At 40.3% G+C, this 19,439-nt stretch overlaps 1 long non-coding RNA gene across 1 annotated transcript; it reads right to left on the bottom strand.

Annotated features, from left to right (window-relative positions):
* Window positions 1–5,858: 5,858 nt before the first annotated feature.
* LOC121508013 lies at window positions 5,859–6,263 on the bottom strand. The gene is made up of 3 exons (XR_005991775.1): window positions 6,206–6,263; window positions 6,036–6,117; window positions 5,859–5,958 (listed from the first exon to the last, which is right to left on the bottom strand). It is a non-coding gene; the product is annotated as an uncharacterized LOC121508013 (long non-coding RNA).
* Window positions 6,264–19,439: the final 13,176 nt, after the last annotated feature.

Raw genomic sequence — 19,439 nt, 5'->3', positions numbered from 1 at the left:
TTGTAGTTGTGTATTTACTAGCAACGAGCCATTATGTATCTTCTTTACTGGCTTAATTTGAATGAATATGCTGATGCCAAACACATTCATACAGACAACAGAGATGTTAATGTGATTCAGCATTTAATTCAAATCTTGTAAAACCTCAAGGATATGTCTTTATCAGACACTTTTCTGTTCATATCCCAGTAATAAGACAGCTTGAATATCTGCAATGTAAAAGATAATTTCATAATGATGGAATAGTAAAGCATACTGATTTTTAAAAACACTGGGTCAACTTTGTCAACAGCTGAAGAATATTTGGAACCCATCTATGGCTAGAGGAACTACATGAAGAACTCTCGACTAATAGTAAGGGCTAGGGATGTAAAGATATATCCTGTATCGGCTAAAAATCAATACAAATAAAGGGGGATTTAAATTGATAGAGCCAAGCTTGTGTATTGATTCTCTATTTGAACTGTAGGGGGTGCTGCCTGCCTTAAACACAGCTTATTCAACATCATAAACTCTCTTCAGCTCACCTGAGAGCAGCAGGTAAACAAAACAGTCATGACAGGAAGGGTGCTGTAGTGAACTTGTCCTCTTTTAAGTCAAACACTCAGAGGTGCAGATAGTGTTTCAATAACAGATGGCTGGAACCCCGACAAACACGGCTCATCTAATACCCAGTGAGTTTAAAGTCGGCTTCTCTTCGACACATAGTGGAAAAACAATACTGAGGTTATAATGTCTGCTATCACTGAATGGGAGCTTGACAGGGAAAGTCATAGAATTGCTGTTGTCGTTGCTAAAACATAGTAAATGTTACTGAACGTTAGCTGAACCAGCACCAAGCGCTTTGTCCACACGCTTGATTTGGCCACCTAAGCTGATCTGCATGAACCTTGCGTCAGATGAGGCAAATTTCATCTCTCTTCCAGCAGGGTTCAGCAGCCACAGCTGTGATCACGTCCAAACAGAAATTACCGCAGCTGCCCTGTGTAGGCTAATCACCAATGTAGCAACGCGTTGTGAAGTGGAGCTGTCTATTTTAGTGGTGTAAAGATAGCTCTTCTTTCTCCTCTAGGGGGACACTATGACCGTTGAGAATTCTCAGCTTCTGCCTGAGGATGTAGATACGCTGATATTCCTTTAGAAGAACATGTCAATTCCAGGCCAGGTACATAAGCTCCACTGTTGCTATTTAATAGGAATTAAAAGGGGATCATCTCATCTTACTGTATATAACGCTTTATTTGTTTTATGTGGGAATTGTTTAAAAGAGACATTCTCATTTGAACTTTTTTAGGTAATTAATATAAAAAATGTGCAGGTTTGGGGGTTTTTGAATCAGAAAGTACAGTTAAAAATTTAAAAAAGACTACTTTGTTTACAAAAAAAAAACCCTAGATAATATTTATTTAAACATTTTTCCAAATCATATTGTGGACCAAAAATCAAGTTTCAAATTGTGCGTTGATTGTATCCTTACATCCCTATTAAGGGCGTACTCACACATGCTCGTGTACATCCTTAACCTGTCCAAAGGTGCTGGGGGGGGGGGGGGGGGGGGCAACTTGCTGCACCACGACCAGGTCCTTCAGTCATTGGCAGATGAGATCCATACCACAATCAGGAACAGCAAACACCAGCCCAGGGCTTCATTGCATCATAAACCTTGACCACATTTTTTACAGGCACTCATCTTCAGCCCACTGAAAGCAGCCCCACAACTCACTTTTGGGTCTTTGCGTACCAGTTGAGAAACACTGGCTTAGAGTATCTTCAAAATCATTTAATGTTGTTGCTAGACTACTGGTGAGTAACCTCAATTATTGTAGGAGATCCTGTTATTAATCACGAAAGAATGTTCCTACATTAGCATTGCTGTTGTTGGTCAGAAGAACATAATGTGCGGATCCTGGTGCACAGTCCTTGACTTAAGACCAACCTTGACAGACCATTAGCATCAAACCGCTGCATACAGGGGCAAAAAGGCAGCAAGGTGCATTAACATTAGTCTCTTTAATGTTTGTGGGCACATATTCTTCCTTTTCTGAAGTGCACTATATTTCGATTCCTTATCCTTATTAACATAATATTAGCTTTGAAAAGACTGGAGCTAAATGCATTTTCTGCATCAATAATGGAAGTGAGAGACGTGTCTGCGCGTTCGTTTTCCACGCATCGTGCAGCTCTTCCTCTCTGAAGTGGATGTCCCTAAAAGCCTTTCCTGGGAGAGTGCAGTGAGGTGGACAGCAAAGCAGAACAAAAGGTTATTTTGTTGAAAGAGGCAGAGTGGTGACAAATTATGAACAACTCATTACACTGAGGTGGCACTTTGTAGAGCAGCGAAACACAATCAAACATGAAGGATGGATCTCTGGGGGAGTGTTGGAAGGTGCTAATAGCTCTCTGTCAATGACAAAATGAATTACATTAAATTTCCCCGAAGACCAAAATCTCATTAATGTTTTAGTGCATTTCATGTTTCAGGATTATATTTTAAGGTTTACGTTCTGATAGGTATAGTACTTCAAGACTTCAGATGTGACTTTAAAGAAACTTTAAAGGAAACCAGAAAATGATAGAGGGAACTGAAAAGTATCTGAAGACCTGACATAGATGTCTCTGTCTATGTACGAAATCAGTAAAGCTGCTGTTGGCTGGTCATGATACCAGAAATTAAATTCTGATACATGATACGATACTACTAAAATTTCAACTTCATATGCCATTATCTGTTTTGAAAACATAGTAACTAAGTAGAAGTCCTACACACTTAATAACAGGTATTTTTTTTGGGTTTTTTTTGGTAAATTAAAAACTGACTCCTGCACATTTTCTGAATTGCACAAATACATCAGCAGCATTTTGCTTAACTCTCTTTTCCCATACTCTCCTCTGTAAGAAATGAAATGTAACGTTACATAAGGTTTGTTTTTTTATGAGAAGCCAACAGAGCTAAGGAAAGTCACTGTTTCCCAACCTGTAAATTTGAGAAGACCACCAGCTCAATTTATCACAGAAGCTTTCAGTGCCTGAAGATCCATGTTTTTTTTTAACTTCAGTCATTTTCAGTTAGTGTTGTCATGATACCAGGATATTGAATTTTGAGATGGCACCATTTAAACTAGAACAAAAACTGTTTCAACTTCATCCTTCAGTTAGATCAGTTAGCAAGGCTGTGACTGAGGGCAGAGATGGGAGGTATGCAGCAGGCAGAGAGAGGCATCAGAGGAGGTCTCGGTACACTACAAAGCTAGGTAGACTGACCGGCCTGTAAACCAGGTGGTATATAAAAACAAGGGTGTACCTCGCCTCTTGCCCAATGACAGCTGGGATAGGGTCCATACCCCCCCCCCCAATGGATTAAGTGGTATAGAAAATGGATGGATGGAAAACATAAGCGGTGTGGTTGGCCAGTTTCACTCATAGGTAAAGGGGGATCTGTGATTGGCTGCAAGAAACATGATCAGGGCATATGCATTTGAGGCACTTTTGCAATGTCTTTCCTCCATGTTCACTTAAAAAACATTTTCTGAATACTACACAGAGCTTATTAAGGTCAATAAAGGTTTGAAGAAAACGGATTGTTTGGACATGTAAACAGTAATTGAGTAGTTTCAGTCAGTATCTGGTATTTCAATCTAAAGCACACTAAGGTGAACGTTTTCATAGTCACAGACAAAAGACAAGAAAATAGTACACTGGACAATACCATAGGGAAGTGGTGCACACTGTCTGCTGGATTATCATGGAGTTTCATCGCTGTATTCACAGTTTCCTGCTGCAGGGCGGTGGGGTGAAGCAGTCTGACCTCCTCGAGTCTCTTGGATAGAGTTATCAGCTGTTTGGATGTTATGGTGTTAAAGAGCCTCTGTGTGGGCCAGCACATGTTTCCCTGGTGGCATCATCAAATCCCCGCGGCTGGACTCCCCACTTTGCTTAATATGCCCTGTCAACAACTGCTTTGAGTTCAGCTCTTGCCACTGGTATTCTAATCAGTCACTATTATGGGCTAAACTGCTACAGCGGCCCTGAGGCCAGCTGCTGGGCATGTTTGGATGTGTTTGGATACGAGCCTGCATTGCAAAGGCCTGCCAGCATGAGGGCAGCACAGCGTGATGGACCTTTAATGAATAGGCCCACACATACACACTCATGGACATAAACACGGGCATGACTGTGGGTTTAAACAAATACACACTTACTGACAAGATGCAGGTCGGAATAAATTATAATAGCATCAGACTTTATATTGGAGCTCAAGACAAGTGATGACAACTTGAAGTCGTTACTTTAACGTACAAACTTATGCCTGAATACAGGCAAATTTTAAAAGCATGTCATTTATATTTAATTTTTTAAAATTCTTTTCTGTAACACAAATATGCATGACAGGTAAGCAAAACACTGGGTGTGTGGACAGCTCAGCAGACATCTGAAGCATCGAAAGGTTTAGGCTCCAACAAAAAGAAAAATCCTTCAAGGTGCCTTTTCTTTTCCAGAAAGAATAGACACAAAAGCATATAGAAATAAATTTAACTGTCATAATTTTTAAATAAGCATTATTTCTTTATCACAACTGCTAGAGATACATGTACAAATAATCTTGGAAATAAAGACATAATAAACAAAAATATATGGATACAATAAATGCTATATGTAGCCCATATATAACTTACATATAATACATATGTGAACTTGCTTAGATTTCCTTCTAGATAAATACATTTTTTTTCTAATCAGATACCAGGATGATTATTTTTACCTTAAAAAAATGACTTAATTTTTATACACATTTTTGTAAACAGACTTTCTTTATTCACTTTGGGTTATATTTTCACATCAGTTTGGAGTGAAGTTAGTGTAGCATGTAGGGGATATATTAAATAATTCCCAGAAAAGCAACACATTCATTATGATTTGAAATGTTTAAAAACATTATGTCATTCAGGGATAAAAAGTAAAAATTACTTGCTGTGCCATTTTGCTCCCACTGCGGTCTTGTGTGACCTCTCCCCTGGATGCTTTCTCTTGAGGTGCTGGAATGTAGTGGCGGTGCTACAGTGATGCTACGTTTCAACTCTGTAAAGCTTGCAGAGCACCATGTTGTCAGGATTCCATTTCAAGTATTCCTAAATGATAGAAAAAAGTTAGCAATGATTCTCCCCTCAACAAGCTCATCTTTGGCAGCACTAACTCTCAACAGCTAACTCTCTTAAGGGGCACCGTCATATTTCTCCTCACCATGACTTGACGCACGTGATGTGAGTTGACGTATTTACGTCAGCGGTGATTACTTCGATGCGCTGCCCCCGCTCTAATCATGATAAAGCTGAAACATATGATATTAATTTTAGGCCATATCCCTCAGCCCTAGTTCAAGGGCAGTAAGAAAATACGAGTCCTTGAGTTTAGCCTAAATAAAGTGTCTTGATGTGTTCAAATGTCACATCAAGAGAAGGGAAATTCAGTTTTTTGAAACTTGAATAGATACTGATGTGAGGATGAGAAATTAGCTCGCTTTTTCAGCAACATTAAACAGAAATAACAGGTGGAATTTTAACTTTATAAATCAATCTACACATCTTAGACCACTTAAAACCAGGATGTTGTTTGTTTTTCTACCAAAAACAGAAAAGTGTTAATAGTGGTTATAAAAACTGTTACTAAATTGAATTAGTGGAGGCCAATTGAATTTCAACTGATGCTAGCTCATCGAACCTCTAGGTGGGATGCACATTTAAACACATGGATCCAGAAATCAGATTAACCATTTTTTGAAGATGAAGATGAAAGTATGGATGAATGGATGGATGGATGGATGATTTTCTGTACAAAACAGATATAACAAATCAAAACATTGCCACGCACATATCACGATTAAATTAAAGCTAACAGGGATCAACTTACATTAATTTATGCATCCAATATGTTACACAAGGAGTGAGGAATTGCTTCAGCTTCCTGCTAAACAAACATAAATTAGTGCACTGTGTCAAAATAGATTATTCTCTTTAAACTTAGGTAGGAAATGTACTCACTCATATGTGTCCTTTAAAGTAGACAAACAATTCTAAGTCTCTAGATCTTCTTTGTGGTTTCAGTGGTCAAACAAACTTCTACCTTTGGTGAAAGTGACAAACATAATTAAAAGGATGCACTTATTTGGTAAACAAAGGAAAAAGTGGAATAATTCAACAAACAAACTTACTTAAGTGCTGTGGCAGCATGGACAGAGCAGGCTCAAGGACAAAGGGAGGCCGATAACCACACCCATCTCTTAAATAACCTCTTGAGGCCCCTCTACCCTGCTCTGCCATGGCTGTCTCAGTAGGACTGAGGATTTGAGATTTTTAACAGTGGTATTGACAAGGACTCAGACTGACAAGGAGACTTGGATTGCAAGTCTGTTTTTCTTTAGTACTTTTCTGTCCTATCAAACGTGAAAGTAATGAATAATTGTGTGAAGCATGTGGTATCAGAGAAGTACCAAACATTTTGACAACCTTATCTACCAAGGACCTTTGTTACTGCACATCTGACAAAGTTTTCATGATTACTTTCCACAAAAGTGTATAGTCTTGTCCCCATGCTTATAATTTGATTTATAGTGTTTTTAAATATCAAACTTGACAAAATGGTTAGAAATAATGAATCTGTATTTTTTTGGCAAATTATAACAACACCCTCTGTGATAATTGTGATATAATTTTGACTTTAATGATAAATATGTGCCAACCAGATGAGAATTAACACAAGTTTTACCTCCTAAAGAGCATCAGAGCTGTTTTCCCTGTTTGAGAGAAGCTGAAAGGGATGTTTGGTGGGCAGCGTGCCAGCCTCGGTGATAAGTGGAGTACTGCAGAGCTCTGAGTGTGGAGAAACCTGATATCAGGACGGAGGCACTCAGCACGTTAGAGGTGAGGGACAGAGAGAGCGAGGGCGTAACACCGACAACAGCGCTACTTTAAAGTGGACAGCTCAAAGATATTAACACATGATAGTGTTGGTCCATGCATGCGTGTGTTGGTATGTGAGTGTTTAGTGTGACCTGAGTTAATGTCAGTTCAAGCAGTAGTGTCGAAAGACTGTCTCACCAGGCCAATGAGTGAAGCTGAAACTCTTTCACAATGTCCCCTGCTTCCTTTTATGCTGTGTGAGCTTTTTTGTTTCATATTTGGTGAAATCACAAACCACATTTGCAAACTGACAGTCGGTTTCTTCATCAGCGTGTTCATCTCATGGTTACTTTCTGTTTGAAGCTGGATCTCATACCACGCCCTGAAAAACACCCTAAAAACTTCTCTTTGCCTTTGTAAGCAAGTCTCGAAAAAAGCACCTTGTGGTGTGATTAACTGTCACATTAACAAACAAACAGAGCAGCGTTAGAATCTCAGCCTTGTTGTAGACATCTGAATAACCTCGCAAATACTTTCACAAAAGGGATTCAAAGGTTTTTTATTACACTAAGACTTGTGAGAGACTTACATAAGGAGAGGAAACTCAGTGGAGGAAATCTTTGTTATGAGAGGTAGATGTCCTTGTGCTCTTACTCCTGTGGATTAAAGAAAACTAACAGCCTGATTCAGCTGAAATTTGTTGAAGAATGTAGGAACAACCTAACCTTGCAAAGCAGATGGATTTGCCCATTTCCGTCTTTCTCACTGGTGAATCCATCTTGCAAAGCTCCCGTCTGAAGCTTTGGGCCGGGTTAGAAAATGACAGGACCAAGCAGTGTGGAGGGGCAGTACACTTCAGGCGCGGCAGAGTTGTGACATAAGAAAGCAGCAACAAAAGGCCGGTGTAATTATGGCGGAAGAGATTAGCATGGATGCTGCTAAAGCATCAGTTTTATCAGAACTTGACAAAATTTCTTCATTAAAAGAAGAAAAAAAACAAGATTGAACTGTTTTCTTTTAATAAACAACAAAAGTCGTGTACTGATATGTCAGCAGTTGCCATGGTTTGCATTATGCAGTCCTCTACGGAGTTTACTCCTCAGTAGACTGACATGTGCCCCACCAAGTTTTTTTAAAGGCTCTGCCCTTTCCCAAATGTTGTCTATGGAAGGTTTTTCAGATGGATGAGTACAACAAATCCATCTAGTGTGTCAGGCTAGGAACAACCCTGTTAAAATAGATGCTTGCACAGTGCCATGAAAAAGTATTAACCTCCTTTCTGATTCCGTATTTTTTTGTATACTATCACACTTAGATGTTTCAGATCATCAAACCAATTTTAATATCTCTCGAAGACAACCCATGTAAATACAAAGTGCAGTTTCTAAACGATGATTTTATATATTAAGGGGGAAAAAAATCCAAGCCTATCTGGTCCTATGTGAAAAAATAGTTGCCCCCCCCCCGTTAAATCTTGAGTTAACTATCATTAACCACAGTTCTTGATTCAATTTCACTGCATAGGCCTGATTATTCAATAAACCATGTAGGAAATGGATGGATGGATATACTGTTGAAGTGTCACCATCTTTGTGTTTACATCCAACAAACCAGACAGTTTTAGGGTCATGTGCAGAAATTGTGGGCAAGTAGGGTGCTAAGGATTCATCGCTGGGCTTGATGTACCACGACCCACACCGAGGGGGGTCAGAGAACGCTAGCGATTTTCAGGCCCTTAAAACATCCATGGCACCACAAGGGGCTTGTGGCAGCCCTACAATCCCCCTGGACAGTATCCTCCCTGCATCCACCCCATATCTGCCCTAAAGGTGTGGAATTTTTTCAATTTTTTTTTTCTTCAAAATAATTTTCCCATGCCCCTGGTAATGTGAAGGACATCCAGAGCATGGCTTGGGTTGTGTCAATCTTTCTTTCTGCTCTCAAGTGCCCTAAGGTGGGCTTACTCACCATTACAGACCCTAGTTCAATTATTTGGCCCAAACATCCCTAAAAGTTCTGCACAGTACTGTCTATGGCCTCTACAGTGTGTCCTTTATGGATATCCTCCAATAATGTGGTAAGTGAATTAATCAGAATGCTCATAGCCCAACCAGAGATATATGAGCATTAGATAAAACAAAATATCTCTGGCTAAACTGTAGTTGATCTGACTAGACCGAGGTCAGAGAAATATTGTTTGAGGCACCATTTCAGTCCAACCTAACAGTTGTAGGTATTCGGGACCCATTGGCTCCGAAAATCTGATGCTTTTTGGTGATGCTGGGGAAAAAAAAATCTGTTTGCACATTTATCCATGTGGATGAAGGATTCTTGTTTGTAGGTTTTCTTCAATAATGTATGTTTACCACATGAAATTTTTCAAGTGTAAAAGAACATAACACACAGTAGTGCTGGGCAATTAATCTGTATGTGTCATTTTTATTCAGGATTGAAAGGCATATGCTGATTATGACAACATGATAATCATAATTTGATAATTACTGTGCACATGTGGGTTTGTCCATTGAATTTGTCATGTGGTAAATGTTTGAGTGTGTTCATATTTTTGCCATAACAGTTGTTATTTTTGTTGAGTGCTGTTACATATTATTCCATCCATCCATTCTCTATACCGCCTATGCCATTGGGTCACAGGGTGCTGAAACCTATCCCAGCTGTCATTGGGTGAGAGGTGGATACACCCTGGACTGGTCGCTGGTCAATCCCAGCTCACATTCACACCTACGGCCAATTTAGAATCACCAATTAACCTAAAGAGCATGTTTTAGTGGTGGGAGGAAGCTGGAGCACCCGCAAACAACCCATGCAAAGAGAGAACATGCAAACTCTGCACAGAAATGCCCTGATTGGGAAGTGAACCGGGAACCTTGTTGCTGTGAGGTTCAATGAGTTCATTATGTTGTAAAATCAACAAATAATCATGTTTGATAATTGTGATCTTAATGCCAATCATAATAATAAGGATTTTTCCACAACTGAGCAGTCTTAATGTGCAGGTGGGATGATGCTTCAGTTCTGCACATTCATTCATCCTTATGTATGAAAACATGATGTGTGTTTTCTTGCAGCTATGACTTATATAAAAGAGGGCTGATGACCTTGACCAGCAACTGCTGTGTTTCCTTGTGGTTATCATTGACTTTGCCTTATCTTAATTTTCCTACATAAAGACAGTCTGTTGGGTTTTATGACTGTCATTCAGACTGCCTATTAAATAAACAAAATGGGAGTCTATTTTATTGCTACATTGTGTGAAATCGTGCACCTGTATGGGTAATTTTGTCCATATTAACTTAATTTAGCTGACTGGTGCAAAGCTTGTCGCTTAAACATCAGTTTAGTTTAGTGATGGTCAGAGGCAATATTCAGTGTTTCTTAAACTTGGCTGTTGGAGGAAATATGAAGTTAAAAACATTAAAAACTTCATCCAACTGCACTGTTAGGGAAGGTGAGATTACATCAGTAATACTTTACTCCCTCGCCCCATCTCCTTTGAAGACAATATGATCAGTTCAGAATTTATTGCAGTGGGTGGAGTGGGGTAATTAGAGCTATTGATCTGGCTAAATGATAGCCTTTGCCTAGTGCTGAAGGGCATGTGCTGAGCAAGCCCTGGTATTATCTGATGACCCATGAAATCAATGGCCTGGTGCAATCTCCCAGGTGATTTACCTCATTCCATTTATCTCACAAGGCTGAGTGGCTCCACATGCACAAAAGCCTCACATAAGGCAGTGCACCTTATTATATACCCTCTATAAGCATGCATAAATGCTACACAGCTCCCTCTGAAGTAAACATGTGTGCAAACACCTCATCCTGCCTACAGTCCTGAGGCTCTGCGTGTTCGGGCTTGTTCCCTTGGAAACCACATTTTGCTGTGGTCCATAATGAACTCGGTCCGCTGGTAGCCTGCCGAGTGACTGATGAAAAAAAGATCATTACATGGAGAAGACATTTGAAATGTCACAGAGATGTCAGGCTGCTCTCGCATACTTGTACATTCCCTTCTCTTCCTTTTTAATAGAAATTTTTACATCAGAACAAGAGCAAACGCAGCCGAGTGCAATCCTCTGTCAATTATGAGCAATGTCCAACATGCAGAGCCGTCTGCAACCATTTTATGTGTACAGCTCTTGTGTTTTAATTTGCTGAGAAGGTCAGCGTTACACCAAAAAGGATTCTTTTAGATAAATTAGAAGACTTAAATGTTTGCAGTCACTCTTGGTAGTTATAGACCTTTGTTTTGAATTTAGTTTTTTAAGGGGCCTGTTGGCATAATCCAGGCAGAGATTACCTCCATGTCATTTAGAAATAATTTTTTCAAAGGCCCCAAATTACACACGTTTTCTTAGCTTCATTAAAAGTTTTGATATCTTTTAGACGATATGCATGTGGCTTAAGCACCAGGATCTAACCAACCTTATTAATTAATTTAGCATGTCCTCTCTATGCTTCTCTTTGGAGCCTGAGCAAGAACAGCATGTTCTGATTTAATCAATAGGGACTTTATACTGCATTTTATTTACCTGATTCAGCTGCACTGAACTCCAGAAATGATGCATAAATTGTTCAATTTCAACAAAAAACATCTTGTATGGAAAAAGATGCTTCAGACAGTGATCTGTTGGGCTATTTTTGGAATGCTGTACAAGAATACATCCGGATTTCCTCCTCCTCCTTCAACTTTAGTGTATCATTTACTCAACATGTATCAATCCTGTAGCTATTTAACTCTAAAAAATTTAAACCACTTCAACCTAATATAGGACCACTTTTGTCATAGATTCAACCAAAATGGATATGAGGTTTTGCTTGTTGGTGAATGATCTCTTCAAAAATGCTCCCTGGGTTAGCTTAGCAGCAGGCTTTGACTCTCCAAGAAGCACATTTCTAGAAACCACCCCTATATGCATGTTAGTTACATGCCTCAGCAGCAAAAAGGTGAATATGAAGGTGCAACAAAAGCTTTAGGCTATAAAGGAGGAGGCTGGGGTGGAGGGGGTAAAGCTTTGTCACTAGCAGCAGAAAGATGTCATATTCATATTCAAATTCAAATTCAACCTTGTTGAGAGAAAGAGCTGTGATTGGCTATGAGAGCTGGCTGTCAGTTAATTGCAGCTGGGCGTATGACATCCGTGTCCAAAACTATCTTGCAAAGCTCTGTTACTGTTGGAATTGCACATGCCCGCTACTCATTTTGTCTTATTGGCACGATATGAATGTAACAGAGCAGTTCATCCAGTCACCTTCTAAGATGTCCTGTCCTTACCAAATGTGTTGTATGAGAGGTTTAACAGATGGATGTGAAATATATCTGTGCAATGGATATATGAAACAGTCTTACATTGCTAGCGCAGTCTACCAAAAAGTTCTGTATTGTCTTTCAAAATAAAAGCAGGTCTGTATCCAAACAGGAAGTCACTTAACCTTAGATTAAGACCATAATCCATAATTACTCGAAAGCAGTTTTTAATGCTAGGGATGCACAATATTATCGGCCTGATATCGGTGTTGGCAGATATCAAAATTTCAGCTGATAGTTAAATATGATATTTCTGCTGTGAATATCCGCATATATTTACTGTAAATTTTGGCATTATACTAATAAATTAGTGGAGTTTTTGTCTGGACCAACAAACCTATGTCAGTGGAGTTTTATTCTTTATTTATCCTTTTTCTTTAAAACTTTGAAGTGTGTTTCAGTTACAAAAGCTTGTTTCTTTGTTCCTTAAAGTGTGTTCAAAGGACTGAACTTTTTGGTCTGACAAATATTTAAATGTCAGTATTGGTAAATATTGGCATATCAGATACCAGCAGAAATCAAATATCATGCGTCCCTATTTAATACAAAAGTGTGGAATTAAAGATGCAACAAAAAGGTAAATTTAATAGCTCTAGTTTGGATATTACACTCTCCTAGTTTAGATAAGGGTTATGTCTCTGTGGTAGAAACATACGATGACATGACTAAAATTGTGACTTGATTATGATCAACATAAGGTGTCATATGGACTTTACATCATAACATAAGACATATGTGACTTATGTGTAGTTAGTGAAAAGTGTGCTGACATTTTGTAGGTAGAATTTTGTTGAAATAGGGTCTGCTGTACGAGGCACTATCCTGTTTTTTCACTGGCAGCAGTAGTGTCAGCACAAGGGGTACTTGTCACCTCCCTGTGTGTTATCATTCACTTGGTAAAGGCAGAGTGGGCCCCACAGTCATCACTGGGTTCCCTTTCACTCTCAGCTGAAGGACAGGATCAGGTCGCTCTGTTGACCTGCTTCTTACAGCAGCCACTTGGACGGTAATCACAAAAAATAACACCAACCCACTAAAGAGCCTTACACTGGGCCGGCCTGTAGACCTGGTCACAATGAGTGCCGGCTAAATGAGCTTATTAATCACAGAGCGTCAGAGGCAGAGCTATTCTGGATTCATTAATGCTCAGCAGAACAGCCTGAAAAGACTCAATCATGTTTTTGATATCATCAGCTGTGAACTCTTTTTGAATTAACACTGCAAGCATAACAAACACTCAGATTGCTAAGTGCTTAATATTACATTCAGGGCAACAGGTCCTAAAAACACTTCAAATAACCTGTATTAACAAGTGAGCTGGTTTAAAAAAAAAAACAAAAAGACGAATTATTCTGATTTAAATGGCGCAATTTAAAAACAAACAATCCACATTTTAAGCTATTGTCATGTTTAAGTGGTTTAATAGTGCCCTTTTTTAACAACATAGGCATTGTAGCTGGGTAAATTATGTCTCAGAATAACTCTGAACATCTTGCACATAAAATGTTGAAGCCAGAATAAAGCAGGCTTTTAGCTCTGAGATGAAGTATCTCTGTGTGTCTTTAAAGACAGGAACAAAAGGAAAATTTGTCGAGGCACTTTGAGGAGCCCTCCTGTCTTTCCTCACTTCTTGGCTCTTGTTTATCTTTCGTACCTTAACAATCTGTCCTGATAGACAGCTGTGTTTTAAAAGAGCTTACTTGTCACAGGTTTTCTTTGCAGAGGAAGGGGCCCTCTTTCAAGGAGGGATTACAGCAAATCACCAGAAAGGATTTTCAAAACAAGAAATTCCTCAACATCCTCCCAGTGTTTGAAATTCAGGTCTGTGTAACTCACTTCCTCTGTTAATGAATAAAATACAATTTGAGAATGTTTCCTTGCAAGTCTACATCTACCTGTAAGGCAGCCCACTAGCTACAACAATGCTACCTTTTATATGGGAGATGAAACAGATGATAACATCATAGAGAAGCCTGCGTGTGTTAAACTTCTTTATTGGCCTTTATATACACTCAATCATACATATGCACCAGCTACTTGGACAAACAGGAGCATGGACTTTAGCCAAAAAAGGCCTTCAGTTTTTTTGTCCAGACACTTCTCATGTCTGTGTTTGTCTCTTTTGATAAGGCCCTTTCATCTTGTTTGCATTGATTACAGCCTGACGAGTCACAGTGTTGCACTCAGGGGGCCCTTTTCATGTCGGCAGCCCCCGCGACACACACTGGGTCCATTGTGGCGAGGAATGTCTCCTTTCATGGCCTCAACTCGCCTGTGAAAGCATGTCAATAATCCTTCGTCAGTGGGTGCTTCACAATACTGCGGCGACCATCCCACCACCCAGACCATGAGGCTCCCATGATGCACTCCTCTGAGGAAAAAATGACAGGAATGGTTGAATGGATGAAGTAATTAATCTGATGGATGCCGATAACCAAGCCAGTCCAAAAAAGACTGGGCTACTCACCAAAAAGATCTACATTTACAACATGTACGGCAGAATACGAGCCTTCTTAAAGGGATATTTTGGTATTTTTAAAGCTGGATTGGCTAATGTACTTGGCAACAGTAATGGCTTTAAGGTCTTTGCACACTGAGTCTGTTTTTTCATTCAGAATGTTCACACATTAAAAAAGAAAAACAATTGCATGTTCTTATCATGTCTCAACACTGAAACTTTGTTGCTATTTTTTTCAGAACATGTAAGTTTCATTGCATTTTTTTCGCTTCAGTCCAAGTCATTTAAATACTGGATTGATTACTCAGAGCCCTTCTTGCTCGCTCTCTGGGAAAAATGAAATGCTTTTGAATTATTTGATACAGCTTATAGTTGAGCTAGCATTGCTTTAACCTTCTGAGACCGACATTGTTGTATACAACAAGAAGAGATAGGATACAAAATGCTAAATAAGTTTTGAACTATAAATCGTAGCCACTTACACATTTTTCCTTTTGAAAGCCCTCAGTTTTGCCGTTCTAATGACGCCATCCATGCTGATGTACCCCTTGATGCTAAGTAACTCCAACATTGAAAGTCCTTTTATTCATTTTTTTTTAGCAATTTTTCTATCATTTCTGCTGCTAATGGTTTATGTTATCCTTCATTTTGTATCCCACAATGAATTATGACGGCCTGTGGCAACCAATGGTAGGCTGTCCTATCCTTTCATCATGCTTTGTCAAACCGTGCATGTCTTTGCACTAAGCTCATGCAGAAGACGGCCTTAATAGCTCAGAATAAAGAGACAGAGAGCCTGTGATGTGGCCCTCCGTGTCACTGCAGACAGGAGCTGCTTTGAATAATGGCGACAACGGCCAGTACAAAAAAGCGCAAGGACTTTTTTGTACTGGCCGTGAATATTTTCTTTTTTCTTTTTAAAGATTTATTTTTGGCCTTTTTGCCTTTATAAGATAGGAAAGCGGATAGAGTCGGAAACAGGGAAGAGAGCGGGGAGAGACATGCAGGAAATAGTGCCGCGGGCCGGAATCGAACCCGGGTCACCTGCGTACATGGCACGCGCCTTAACCACTCGACTAAGGCGCGCCGGAGATTATTTTGAAGACTTTTTGTCACAGAATGATTATTTTTTTACTTTTTGTTCCTCAAGACTTGGGGGAACAAGTTTGTGCAAAAGACAGTCTAAGTCAGTAGTAGTCTAAGAGTATTGTGTACTGTGTGTCACACACTGATTTTTAATTTCCTTTCCGTAATTTCCTTGCTGGTGTCCCCAGTGTGCTCTCTCCTCTTCTCAAAGGGGCAATGAATGCGGAAATCCCTGTAGGCTAATGTTATTACCATTGTCAAGTACCTAATGCAGCCCAACTTCAAAAACACAGAAATGTCCTTTTAATGTATAAACGTCTCATACAATACTAAACATCACCAGAGCTGCTTTATTGCATCGCTCCTCCTTGTTTTCACACCACAGGAGCATGAACATGGACTCTCCTCTCAGGAAGTATCAGGATCCTCATGAGCAGCAGAGGCAGGAACCAGCACCAGTTTGCAAAAGAAGCTGTGGTTTGAGGATTTGTTTAAGCAGAGAAAGTGATACCATACGCAGAAGAAATGGGATTTGAGTCTTCAGTGGCCACTAAAGCCATTAAAAATATACATCAGTGTTGTTTATATTGGGGCTGGTTTGAGCTGGGAATCCATTGGTCAGGCTCTTGAAGGATGGGAGTGAAAGGAGCCAATCATTGCTCTGTAAAGAATTAAAACCACCTCTGCAAATAGCCCCTATATTTGTATAGCGCCTCAGAGTGGGAGTTTCACAGCGTCTGGGTTTCCAGTGCAAATAAACAGAGCAGAGGTCTACAAGGGTGGAACCCCCCCCCCACCCCCACCCCATCTCAGAGGCGAAGCCCACTCCTTTGTTGCTGCCTAATCAGGGCCACTGTCTATTGAGTGCAATGAAAACTGGACCTGTGTGAGAGGGAGAGACGTGTCCTTAGTGTGAGATGAAGCTGTATGATAATGTCTGTTTGGATGTGGTTCCTGAATCAGAGTCTGGGGGCCTGTGGAGACACCGCTGTGTTTGCCCGTTCCCAGATAACCCATATCCTTACACCACTGGACCCACACAGATCCCAGGATCCTCGGTGAGAGCAGACCAACAAATATCAACACAATAACCAACAACTCTGCATAAATACACACATCTGATGAATAGATGATGGGGCTGATATGTTAGCAGTTGGTTTGGGACAGTTTGAAAAAGGATGTACATTTTATAACAACTCTGCCTTTTACTGAAAAATAGATCCATTTTGCACGTCTCTTAGATCTGATCCAAAACCTGTATTTACAGTGTGTTTTTAGTATAATTCATCCTGATGGGTCTGAAAGTGTCCCACTATACTTTTGTAATCTTGGTTTTGTGCTTCAAGAAGTTGAATAAGAAGAGAGTGCTACAGGAAACTATATGATCACACTGATCTCTGACAACTCCTGATGGTGGGAGTACCCCTCCTCCTTTCTTACCTTACTTCTCATTCAGGTTGCCCTCAGGTGGAAAGGGGCAGGGCCTAGTAATTTGATGTTTTGCACCTGGGCAGGCTAGGCCTTGGTTATTTAAGCTTTCCTCTCAGGCCATGTTTACATGGCAGCAATTCCTTCCAAAAGCAATCTTTTATTGCATTTTGGCTATTGATTTACACAACAGGGTTTGGGTGCCTGAAAACAGAAAAATAAATAAATAAATCCAGAGTGGTAACTATAAAAAAACGCTGTTTTCAGGATGTGAACTAGTAATACAAAGTTCACTCTGAAAATGGATCCTTAAGGCCAGCTCAGACGACATGAATTCAGCCAGATTCTGGCCAAGAGTTTTTTTCTTGTATGGCTGTCTAGGTCAGTGGTTCCTAAAGTAGGGGTCGGAACCCCCAGAGGGGTTGTGAGGCTCTCAAGTGGGTCCCAGGATGCTTTCTTTCTTAAAATCAGTTCAATTTCACATAAATCTATAGTTTTAAGTGAGATTTGTGCCAAAATTGAAGTCATGTGTACAAAAACTCCCTCAAATGTTAATTTGTACATGATGCTTTGTGGGACTTCCTAACCCTTAACCACTTCCAGGGAATTTGGGGGTTCCTGGTCTGTGACGCTGTTATTTAGGGGTTATAGGCTGAAATTTTGGGAATCCCTGATCTAGTTTGCATAGAGTGGTGTTTCCCAGACTTTTTTTCTGGCAACCCACGTTTTACAAACTAAAAGCCATCATGACCAAATTTGCTTCCTGTGTGTTATTGCTAATGGGCTGCACGGCGGCGCAGGGGTTAGGGCTGTTGCCTCACAGCAGGAAGGTTCCCTGGTTCCCTTCCTGGTCTGGGCCTTTTTGTGCAGAGTTTGCAGGTTCACCGTGCGCATGCATGGGTTCTCTCCAGGTGCTCCGGCTTCCTTCCACCACCAAAGACATGCTCATTCGGTTCATTGGTGACTCTGAATTGTCCATAGATGTAAGTGTGCCTGGTTGTTGGTCTCTAAATGTTAGCCCTGTGATTGACTGCTGACCAGTCCGATGACAGCTAGGATAGGCTCTAGCACCCAGCAGGATAAGTGGTATCAAAGAATGATGTTATTGCTAACCAAGTCTGCCTTCTTTGCTAGTCAGCTTAGCTGATGGCTGGTGCTAGCTTAAACAGCATTAATTCCAGACTCAATCTGGTCCTTGCCTGCTGTGCTTTCTATTCTACGTGGAAGAGGCGACTTCACCCCCTTCACATAGGGTAGGCTTTCTTGCATACTCAAGCCATATTAGCCAAGCATCAATGATGGTAATTTTAGCTCTTTTGTCATCCAGCTGCTGGTAGAGCCTTTTTTTGTGTGTTTTATTATGTAGAGGAGACGTGTGCTGTATGGTAGAGCATTCCATGTGGCTGTAATATGCACCTTAGACATATACTATATCTGACATTAAATACTGCAGCAAAGATGTTCTGAAAACAAATTTGGCGACCTAAAAATGTGTCTGAAAGCTTAAGCATTGATTTTGACCCAGACTTTGGGAAGGATTGAGATAGAGCACTTTTTTTATTATCAGTCTCTTTGACCTTAGACCTCACACACAGTTGCAGATACAGTAGTGACGTCAGCCTACGAGTGGTCAGGAACAGAATTGTAGTGTGTCCAGGACAAGACAAGTCAAGATTTCAGTTACATGGTCTGACACGGTGCAGTCATGAACAACCCAAAAACTTGAGCCAGGCTTTATGTACATGCTCATTACGGATGTAGTTAGCCATGTGGGAGTATGTGACTTGTAGCGGATGACGTTGGGGTGCCAGCCAGAGTGAACTCTGACAAAATAATTGTTTCTGTCACCCGAATGCTCCACCACAATGGGCTTGTGGTACATACACAAACCTCACTGTTACCCAAACCCAGCACAACAACTACAAAGAAGCAAGCATAAAAAACCATGCAACACAAAAGCAGTTTCAGTGATCCCCACAGTGTATTCAACAGTTCGATGAAAAACCCACAGTTCAACCCTACACCAAACCCAAACAATCCCCAAAAACCCTAGAGTCACTATCTGTGATCCCCTATTTAGAAGTCAGTACAGTCCCTTTCTGCAGCAGTGTTTTTCTCAGAGTGGGACCTCCTGTTTCACTTCCTATCAAAGCCAGCTAACCGGTGTTACCTCTCCCCCTTGTTTGTCCATGGAAACACCGCCATGAGGAGATGTGGTATCCTTCCAGGCGAAAGGGACAGGAAAGAG

This window comes from Cheilinus undulatus, linkage group 1 (genome assembly GCF_018320785.1).
Source record: "Cheilinus undulatus linkage group 1, ASM1832078v1, whole genome shotgun sequence".
Taxonomy (NCBI): domain Eukaryota; kingdom Metazoa; phylum Chordata; class Actinopteri; order Labriformes; family Labridae; genus Cheilinus; species Cheilinus undulatus.
Note: the sequence above shows the minus strand (reverse complement) of the source record. Positions and strands in the feature narration are given on the sequence as shown.